Source organism: Catharus ustulatus, chromosome 12 (genome assembly GCF_009819885.2).
Source record: "Catharus ustulatus isolate bCatUst1 chromosome 12, bCatUst1.pri.v2, whole genome shotgun sequence".
Classification (NCBI taxonomy): Eukaryota; Metazoa; Chordata; class Aves; order Passeriformes; family Turdidae; genus Catharus; species Catharus ustulatus.
The window spans coordinates 9,868,494-9,879,828 of record NC_046232.1 but is presented as its reverse complement, the minus strand read 5'-3'; the positions used below and the strand labels follow the sequence as shown (position 1 = coordinate 9,879,828).

At 39.5% G+C, this 11,335-nt stretch overlaps 1 long non-coding RNA gene across 1 annotated transcript in view; it reads right to left on the bottom strand.

Moving 5' to 3' along the window:
• Positions 1-6,594: 6,594 nt before the first annotated feature.
• Positions 6,595-11,335, bottom strand: part of LOC117002190 — a 51,611-nt gene continuing 46,870 nt past the window's right edge. The window contains exon 3 of the long non-coding RNA XR_004419229.1: positions 6,595-6,763. This is a non-coding gene — a long non-coding RNA (uncharacterized LOC117002190). The remainder of the gene's footprint in view (positions 6,764-11,335) is intronic.

Below are 11,335 nucleotides of genomic sequence, written 5' to 3'. Positions count from 1 at the left end.
TCTGCATCTTTCTCCTTGGCTGCACTGCACATCTGCCCTGAGTGGGACCTTCACACAGCACTGCAGAATGGGACAGAACACACTTCTGCTGCTCTGGCAAAGGCTGTGCACCTGGAGAAGTGCACAGGCACTGATATTTGCTCACTTTTAGGATGGTGATGGTAAATTGCTACAATCAGAACAGTTGGTAACAGCAATTCTTATTTATCATTAGCAGTCTAAGCAAAAGTCAAATACCAAATGGACACAGGAACCAAAAAACCCAGTCAAGATAAGAAAAGAGCTCCAACAGTGCCATGTAGCACACTGCTGAATGGCACATGCTGTGCAGTACTCAGCATAGCAATGCACCCAAGAGATTGCTGCAAACAGCAGCTGGCAAACACCCCTGGCTATTACATCTTGTTCTTAACACTTAATCCCTCAGAATCAGACTTTAAAGGAGGAGCTTTGTTCTGTGGGGTTTTGTGCTCTCAATCTGGTATTTTTGTGAAAATGGAATATTCCCTGTAAGTAAAGGGAAATAAATATAATGGCACTTATGATGGCTGGAGATCTAGGTAGGTTTGTCCAAGTTGTGACTCTGTGCTGGGGTTGAAGTGACAGAAAGAAATGGAGATCCTACCACACTGATTCAGTAGGCAGCCATACAGGAGTGTGGAAAGGGTTTGCTTTATCATGGATTAATACATTCATTCCCCTTCTAAACTTATGAGAATTCTTCTCCTTTAAATCAAAAGTGAAAGAAGTAAAACACCAGAGTACATCTGAATAGAATTTAAGATGTGGATCAGCACAGAAGGTAACTGCTAAAGTTTGTGTCATTAACTCAATTAAATTCTGTGGCAGAAGGCATATAGTGGAAGGTATTCTGTGAAAGAAGCAGTCTGAAAAGGTAGACTATCTGAAATATTATGACTGGTTTACTAGACTCCTTAGTTATTTTTATGCAAAAATGCAAATGGTATATCAGGCTCTTTTTCATTGGTAAAGCTTCAGGGAAAATTCCTAATTAAAATTCAGTGAGACAAAGTACTTAATACCCAAGCTTATGTCCCTATCAGGATATTTTTGTTCTAATGTGTTTAATGTTTTAAAAAGTACATTATTTTTAATGTTTAAAACATTAAAACTACATACTTAAAGTCTAATCATTTTCTTACTCCATATAGGAAAAAATCAGTGCCAAAGCCTAGATAAATATACAACTCCATCATCTGATCTTGCCAGCAAACTGAAACAATGATTCCAATTTAGCAGAGGTACAAAGGGATAACTCCATGTTTCTGTTTGCTCCTATTTACCCCTAACCCCAGGGTCATTGTACATAAGGACCTTTTGCATGTGCTTCTGTTTGTGTGCCTGTCCTTCACTCTCAGTCTTTCAGCTTACTTATGGAACTAAAATATCATGGCTTCTGTATCCTTTGCAGAAACTCATGAAAGATTATAAAAGAAGAAATACATATATGATTGAATATACTTGGTTCACATGAACATGTTTATAAACTGCTAAAAACAAGCAAGACAAAGTTTAAGTACTGTGACAAACACTTGTCTCTGAAAGAGCTCACTGGTATTAGCTTGACAACAGCAAAGGTGTTTAGATGCAGCATCAAAATTATGAACATTCCATGAGGTTTGATGACTCTGTCACCTCACCTCACCTGAGCAATACAGAGAGGAAAAGAGGTAGACCCCTTCTTTAGTTCAACCTTAAATAATAATCTTACTACCACTTACAGAAGTTGTGTTTAGTTGTTATGTCTCTGTGCATTGTTCTAAGAGAGCCTTTTACAGTAATGAAATATCTGCAGTAACTGACCTGCAGTAACACTGACACATGTTGTCAGTAGAAAGCAGAATCCCAAGGAAGATAATGGGATTTCTCTTAATTCAATTTGCCACAGATGTAGTTAGCATGCCAGCATTCTCCTTGCAGAGATGCTTCTCTTTATGGTTGGGTTCCTAATTAACGTGGTCACTTGGAGCTACACAGTGCTGCTGGCTCAGCTACCATTTCACACAAATCTAATTTGGCCCTGCACAGTGGTGTGAGCTCAGGGGATGTGAGGAGCTGTCTGACAGACCACAGCCTAATGCACCTGGCAAAATGTGAAGTTCTGCAGCCCACTTGGTGCTGGCACAGCACAGCAAGGAGGAACAGCCATCACTGCAGCTAACAAAGAGATATCTCACAAATGCTCCTCTCATCATGGCAATTCAGTGATCATAGTTTTAAAAAGAAGGATATGAAGCCTATAAATAAAAGATTTTAAACTGATTTTGAAAGTTTCTAAACTAAGCATCAGGATGAGTGGTCTGGGTCAAGGCAAATGCAAATGCACAGTCTAACTCTTAAGACTCTATGTAGAAGTGGGATTTTGATTTCTCTCAGCTTATGGAAACTTGATTTTACAGTTCCAGAACTCAGTCTTTGAGAAACATCTTCTAGCAGTTACAGTAAAGTATACAGATCAAGGATATGAGCAACACCAATAAGGAGGCACTAATCTTTATCCTCTATGAAAACACAATCTCAAATCAGACTCCATCCTGAAGAGGGAAATCATATTTATACTACACGTGAATAGGAAAGATCAATTTTTCAAAAAGCAATTAAGAGCACAAATATTTCTACTTGTGCATAGTATTACCAGAAAGTGACTTACAAACATTTCAAAGGAAAAAAAAAAAAATTAGCATAAATAAAACCACAGATTTAAAAAAGGTTAAGCTGTCATTGAACAGAATTAAAACAAAAAATAATTAATTTGAGGGAGCTTTAATTCCACTGAACTACCAGATCCTATTGACAAATTGCACTAGTGTTGAAATTTCTCCTTTTTATTAGTTCCTGCATCCTTGCTTACAACTGTAACTGCACAAGGTTTGAGGGCCTCAGCAGAATTCAGCTCATAAAGTTCTATTCAAGCTCATACCAACATAATTTATGGTCACACCCTCTGCCATAAAGAACATAATGTTAATGATCTTAGAATCTGTTAGGCCTCTGGAACTACTGAGAATTACAACTCTTTCTGCGTGCACATTGGAAACTCCCCAAGATTAAAGTCTGAAAAATGAGCTTCTGTCATGTTTCACAATCCAATTAAATATATCAGTGTCTCAAGGGCCAACAGTTAGGTCTCAGAAAAATAGCCCAGCACAGGCAGAAGTACCAGTGTTACAGCCTGGTTCATCCTGAAATCAGATCCTTAAGAGATGCCACATCATCCTTCTAAACAGGGCACTAAAACTGAAATAAATTGTGGCAAAATGCATTTACACAGGTAAAATCCCCTCACAGGCAACTTTTGCTTTGTGGTCTGTTACAAAAAAATACTGGAAACCAAGAGTGAGATTCACCCAGGTCCTTTTTATTGTCTGAGCCCTGTCTGTGTTAGCTATCAGTGCTCATTCTAGGATTTTATCTAAAGGCCCTCTATCTGTGAAGTGCCTGTCACCCATGTATAGAAAAACTGCCTGGGTATCACAGGTGCCACTCCACTTCACAGCTCCCCAGGTCTTGGTGCAGGGGGTGCATCCCTTTCCCCAGCAGCAGGAGCTGGAGAGGGAATGTCACAGAACACAATCACAAAATCCATTGATAAGGTGGAACACAATGCATAAAACCCAGCAGTTTGCCACAAGTACCTGATCATTAATAACTCCTAGATACACTAGGTAGCAACAGAGCATGGAAATGTTTTAAACAATACACAGAGAAAACCTGAAAATACAAGCATGCAGTGACCTTAAGTAGGAATGGAGACACAGATGCAGTCAGTGAGGTGAGAAGCATTACAGATCATGAGTGACACAGGCACTGGTGAAGGAAGACAAATCCCGTGGTTCCACAGCACATGTGGCAGTCTGATCTCATCCCCCATATGTGTCCTTTGCCTCTGCACTGAAGAGCACTGCCAGCACAAAGCTGCTGCAGGATGTGACATTTACAGCTGAGATAGGAGGAGTGTTACAAGTCACTGAAGTGCTGCCCATCTCCCACCCTTTAGTTGGTTTAGAGGTGAGAAGCCTCTCTTTCTTCTAAGTCAATTCAGTTTTGTTTTTTGAACAGAAATGAAGGAAATGAATAGAGCCTGGTGGTAGCTGATAAGACCCATTTGAACATGATTTTTCTTTTAAAAATGGTATGTTTTACACAAGGTCATAAAAAAGGCTGTAATTTGGGGTATAAGACTCTCCTTCATGTGAAAGGACAAAGCAGTTTCCATCCCAACAAAGCTTCAGGGTTTGGGTGGATCTGTAATTTTTCATCTTCATCATCATCATTATCCATTGTTAATTCCAGTACCACATACCAGCATCACTTCTTCAACAGAAAATGGTAATAGTTTTATGAACCCCATAAAACTTGTTTGTTTATAGCTTAAGGATCCAGATGCAATGGTCTGCTTATCATTTCTGTTCAAGCATTTTAAGATCCACTAAATTTCTTCAGACCAAACTCCTGTAGTGTTGCACAGGGACCAAATCAAGTGAGCTTGTCACTTGTCAGCCTTGTCATCCACACTCAGCTTGGCAAAATCACTGCACATGTTCAGTCCAGCTCAGAGTAGCTTTTGTGACAAAAGTACAAGAAGAGATCAAACAATTCATGTGACAAGCAGGATAACACAGGAAGATGTGAGCAGCTGATGGCAGCACAACAGGGGAACTGAAAACACTGCAATCAATAGGTAGTGACTAAAGTTCACAGTTTTAAAGTACAAATACAGATAGTACTTCATGATCTATCTCCTCTCCTGCGTTCCAGTCCCAAAGGGTTTGCATTTGTCAAAGATCTTCTTGGCATTTTCTCCATTACTCAGTATCAAACCTTTCCTAGCCATAAAATCAATCCAAATGCCAATCAAGGTTCTCCAGAGCTTCCTGGAGAGCTCTGTGCATTGAAACTCTCCTTCAACTTATTTTACCATTGCTGTTCTCCCACTTGCTGATTCTTGGTATCAAGATCTGACAACCAGAAAACTACACACATGAGGACTCCAGAAGCTGGGAGAGATGTTGTAATGGATGTCTGGAAAATCACCTAAAAGATACCTGAATGCATTCCTATCACTGAAGATTTCCCTATGTTTGTTCTGTAAAGTTTTCACTTTTAGAAATTCTGTTGAAGAAGAAGAATTCTACATAGCAGGTTAGTGTTTTAAAAATAAAAAATTATTCAAACATCTGTCATTCTGAAAGAACAAATAAATGTGGCAAACTCCAAATTTGAGCCAGTCAGACCAATCATCAAGCTCTGAAACAGCTCAAAATTTAAAATATTGTTACAAAACATTTCATTATTTTGGCCACAGTCAGTCATTGAAATATCTTCAAAAATACTTGAAACCCTAATTCTCTTGCATTACAATCTGAAGTGATACCAGTAAAGTTTTCTCTTATGAAACTCACAGGTCAAGAAGTAGCAGATGATCATCTGAATTTTTAGATTCTCATCCTGAAAAGATTACAAAATTCACCTATAGCTGCTTCTTATATTTCTCATATGATTGAATCTGTCAAGGATTTGAACTTGCACAATCAAAGTACTCTGCTATCATAGGTCATTTTCTCCCCAAAGACAGATACTCATTTTTCCCCTCTTCTGGAGAAGAGGCCTTTAACATTTACAGTCTTTAAAGACTAGCAGTGCACTTATGAAAAGCATTAAAGCCTCATAGAACATCACTTTATGGCTCCATGTACCGTCATCAACAAAAGAACACCTGTCAGAAAAAAAAAATAACTCTATCTTTCCCCCTAAACCATGAGAGAGTAATTTTCAATGTAAATGAGACCTGAATATTTTACTCTTGCCTGGCAAGAGTCTCACATGAAAAGCAAATGAAGCAAAAAAGACTGACATTATTACTCACCAAAAATAGAAATGTCTCAGATGCTCAAACATTTTCTTAGAATAAACTACAAAAAAGCAAGATAATTAAAAAAATATCTCTCTGCCTTCTTCCTACTGAGCTAAGACAAGAATAATTCTTGACACGGAAGCTGTGAATCTTGGCCTTATGACTTAAGTGCTTGAAGGCCACCCAGAGCCTTTTCACCTGTATTTGGAAAATGCCATTCTAATTTCAAATTTTTTTCTGGATGCTGATTTCTGAACGTGGTGAGGTTGGCAGCTGGCACAGCAGTGTGCGTGTTACAGCCCTAAGGGAATTTTGTTGGCACTACCCACCCAGCACACCAGTGTGCAAAAAATAACAAGTGTGTTTTCCTGCAGGAGAGTGTCACAGGAAAACTGGGTTTCAAACCACAGGAAATTTGAAAGGAGGAGTGATACTTTCAGAGACAGCTGGATATACAAGGGTAGTACACACATAAACATCTGCATGTGTGTATTTTATGTATTCATGTATCACATCCTATCTATATCAAAATAATATCATGCCTGCCAAGTTGAGCAACAAGAAATTAGGACATGAAAATAAGTGAGGGTTTCCTCTGCTGCTGAAAACAAGGAAATATCTGTTTGCTTGAGCTTTAAACAGCACACAAGGCCTAACATTCTTGGCAGTGTAGTCTATAGTAACACTTACAGTGACAAAGATAAAGACATCATTCCAGAGAAATTGCAATATTTTTTTTATTCTAGAGTCAGAATCAGTGGCACAACCCAATTATTTCCAGACTGGGAGAGGTAGAACTGGAGAAAATACTGATTTTCAGAGGACAATATATTTAGAAATATCTGCAGTAGCACCATCCTGAAGCCATTCTTCTGGAGATGATTTTCTCTGTGAAAGAAGAACATAAGAATAAATTTTATTGTATCCATACCCAGGAAAGCAAAAACAAAGTACAGGTTGCAGTCTCACCCAGACTCCTAATGTCTGAGGATTCTAAAAAGCTGAAGGAATAGACACCCTTCTATTTTTTAATTCACAGAGTGCTATTTCAAGGCAATTATAATCTAACTAAGTGGTTTCTTTTTTCCAAACAGGGTAGAACCAGAGAAAATTTACAAAGCTTTAAAAATGTAAATGGCAGAGCCTTACAGGGAAAACAATTCAGGATGTTCATACTTAAACTTCAGGTTTGATCCAGACACATTAAGAGGATTCCTGGAACAGTTCTACTGCTCAACTTTATTCAGATGTGCAGTGTGGTTTCCCTTTCTCTCTAGTTCCTATCTCAGAAATTTTCTTCTGAATTGGGACTGTATTTCAGAGAAGAAAACTAAGCAATGCAATTGTAAATAACTTTCTCCTGATCCATACTCATGGTCCCAATCCCTCAGGGATGTTGGTGCATGCCCAGCTCCCAGAGCTCAGCAGGGCTGTTCCCTGGCTGAAGGTCCAGCTGTAAGTGAGCATTTGCAGGCTTGGCTCATTTTTACTGAGAAACTGAGATGGTTCATTCACGATATTGAAAAAAGAAACAATGGGCTGAAAAGCAGAGAGATTTAAATGAAATTGTTTCACTGCCCACTGCAGTGATTGGAAATACTCCCACAGAGTCCAAGAGATACTTATTGGGATCAGATGTCCAAGTGTCTCAAAAATTATACAGGTTTCAAAATAAAAATAAATAACTGACTTCTAAAGACAGATTCAACAATTTGTGTTAGGGCACAAGAAAACTTTTCTATTTAAATTATAATCCATAAAATAATTGTTTTCTCTAACATGAAAACCCTCTTATTGTTTTGTTTATGAATATAATGAATACTGACACAAATTAAAATGTCCAGATTACCAAACAAATTTGAACACTTCTTTTTAAGCTGACATTATATTTTCTCTGGCACCTCAGTCTGTAGCTATTGCTCCTTTGATGATAAATACAAACACAAAAAATACAATGGAATCTATGAGGCTTCTAGAGTTTCCTTAGGCAAAGAAGTATAAACATGTCACCTCTATTTTTAAGAGCCCAGTTATAAAGAATTGTAGAAGGTTTTTTTCTCTCCAAAGCCTGAATTTCTCAGAAATTACAGAGGAAAAAATACATTTAAACGCACACAAAGCAGTAGCAATTTCAGGGCATGGGTATTATTTTAGCAAAACAACCATATGTTTATCCATGAGAATAAGAGAATGAAGTTTTGATGTGCACATAAATTTATTGCTGCACTGAGTCTAGGTTTGAGGTAAATACTTTAATTCCCTTGTTCTAGAAGCCTATTCTAGGCATTAGGACTGACTTGCTTTCCTTAAAATCTCAGTTCAAACTTCATAAGTAATCAAGAGAGAAATTGTTCCATGGAGGGAATTACATGTCCTTGGCTCTCCTGCCCCAAAGACTGTTTTCCTAATAAGAAATTGGCAAAGTTAAGAAAACACACAACTGTGTTTTGGGCTTGATCATTTAAACATGAAAACTCATTTTGGAAACTGATATATAAAGTTGCGTTTTAAAAATGAAACCACATTTTAAAAAGAAAATAATTATTAAGTTCATTTCTTCATTAAGCAGTCTGTGTGCACCTTTTGTTCCTCACTGGAAAACTGCACTAAACATGGATTCCCCATTAGTCTTCAGTTAGCATTCTACACTGCATAAATAGGGTCATAAAGCATGAGGGATAACTTTAATAAAGCTAACAGATAGCAAAATATGTACAAATTAGGTTATCAGAGCATTTTCAGAACACAGACCTGACAAATAGGATTCCATAAAGAATAAAGGTCAGTTCAAGAGGAGCAGGCAGCAAAGAGGGCTCAGCCAGCTCTGGGCACAGGGCAGTGGTGCTGTGCTGCAGCTAGGGCTTGTTTGGCTCCCTGTTCTTGTTTTATACAGCCTGAATCCCTGTTCTTGTTTTATACAGCCTGACTCCTTGTTTCATACAGCCTGACTCCCTGCTCTTGTTTCATACAGCCTGGTTCCCTGTTCTTGTTTTTACAGCCTGACTCTCTGCTCTTGTTTCATACAGCCTGGCACTGGGTCCCAGCAGCACTGGCTGCTACTTGCACTTTCCCACTCCATGGATTAAACTGATGGATGCTTCTGAGATCTGCCACCAAGTATTTCAGCTAAAAAGATGCTGAAGAGTCATAAGGTTTGGTATCTCTTGTGTATTTGGCTGTTAACTGTGTTCACTGGACAAAGACTTCTATTTCTCTTAGAGCAAAACAAGCAGGTTAGCAAGAAAAGCAAGTCCAAAGGATGGAGGGCGTGGATAGGACAAATTTTGGACCTTGAGCAGAAACAAAAGAAAACAGTGCTAGCAGGAGCATTGTGCTTTCCTACTGGTATACCACATTTTGAGAGTTTCATGATAGAAACGTCTAAACTGAGAATTTGAAGGAATGATTTCATCTGTAATCACATTGTGCAAAGCATGAAACCTCAATGATGCCAGATGAGCTTCAGGGGAAGGAGTCAGTTGGATTTAATGCTGCATCTTGCGACTTTGTGACAAACAAACTGTGGCAAAGGTGCCAGGATTTATCAGAAAGGCTCCATCCTTCTGTTTTGTGATGAGAAATGTGGACTTTTCCTGCAGGAGCACTCTGTGACTCAGGATGGGAGCAGTGGGAAGCAGGTTCCCTGCCCTCAGGGGGCTGGCAGAGCCCTGGGAGAGCAGGATGGAAGCAGCTGATGGGGAAGCAGAGGGGAGCCTGCAGTGAGTGCAGTCACTGGGAGCACCCTGAAGGAGCCAGCCAACAACGGGAACAACAAACTCCTCTGGGGCAGCCTGGTGGGAGCAGTGAGGAGAGGCAACGAGGGACGGTGGCTAAGGAGAAATACCAGGATCAGGAAGTCTGGAGAGGCCTCTTGCTGTGCCTTTTACTTGGGTTTTGCTGTGTAGTCTTTCAGTATTACACAGTTTATTAAAATCAGATCTCTGGTTACCAACAGGAAGGCTGCTTGGAGAGGAAGGATGTACTCATCTTCCCAGAGAGCATCAGCATGTAGAACTGCCTGGAGTCTTCCAGGGCACAAAGCAGGTGATGAAGGGATGGGGAATACAGTGAATTAGCCTGAGGTAAGAATGTACCTGGAAGAGCAGAAATGGCCAAAAGTGAGAGGACCAAAACTGTGATACCTCTGCTAGAGACCCATAAAGGTCCTTAGAAAGTTTGTTGCAGTGCAGGCACACATAAAAGGCTTTCAGTTTAGGAAAGAAAATGGGACATCACCCCAAAATGTCAGAGGGCAGGACTCTCACTGAGAGAAGGTTATAAGCTGTTATTTTCCTCTCCATAGCCAAGCTGAGGTTCAGTACAGCAAATCTCTCATGCAACACCATTGTAGAGACCTGCAGTCCTGCTGATTTGAGCTCCACCCTAAGTAGGAGCACCAGTTAGCTCTACCTCCATGTTCCAGCTGATTCAACATCAGGTCCCACCTCCCTTGCCAGATTCTGAGAGGTCACAGAAACTCAGCAGTGCCCTCAGACACAATCTGTGAGTGTGCCATCACTGCAGAAGAAAAGAGAGCAACCAGCTGACAGGTGCCTTATGTGGGTGTTTGGGCATTGCTGTTTGTCTTGGGGCAACTCTCATGGCATGTTCTCATGGTTCTCATGCTTCCAGCACTCCAAAAGAAGTTCCTTGTGCTTAAGTGCATTTGATTAACTCTCACAAGTGAGAAACTATCACTGAGACCATTAAATTCATCTTCCCAGTTTCTGGATGATGCTTGTGCCTTTGTGGGTTATTGTTTAGTAAGGACTCCAGAGGCTCCCATGACAGCCAGTGAAAACCTGGCAGAGGAGTTACAGGACATTTACTGACACTGGTAAAGGAAGCTACAGGTGGGAAGCAAAATGTGAATCAAAAACCAGGTATTTCCCTTGATCAAAATAGCACAATAATAATAGCAGCTTCACTCAAGCCTTTCTCATGAATTGAGGCCCAGGTTCAAAACTGAAATTCCTTAGGCCAATATAAAATGATTCTTCTTCCCTTAAGCTAGGAGATGTGTTTTTTATCCTTTAAAGAGGCCATAGCTGTACATATTGATAAAGTGTTCCTTCTCCAGCCCAAGGAAGATTTTAAACTTTCAAGGGATTACAGGATTTTATTTTGTTAGTGGATAAACCTAATCTTCCTCTACCCATGTTCTGGAATCCCTCATAATGAAAAAAGAAACCAAGGATTAAAAGCTAGTGGTATTACAGCTGTCAACACATCAGCCTTAATTTTTCAAAAGCTTTCATGTAGGTACATTGATGTGTCTGGAGTCTTTTGCTGAAAGTACTTGATCAGTTTCACAGTGATAAGATAACCAAAAGTTACTTTATTTTTATAAGCATAGCATATCCCAACACATACACTGGGTTTAAATTCTTCCTTCTCCCCTGAGTTATATTTATTTGGAAATATATGATCACCTAGGATGGAAAGGTATTCAAAGGTACC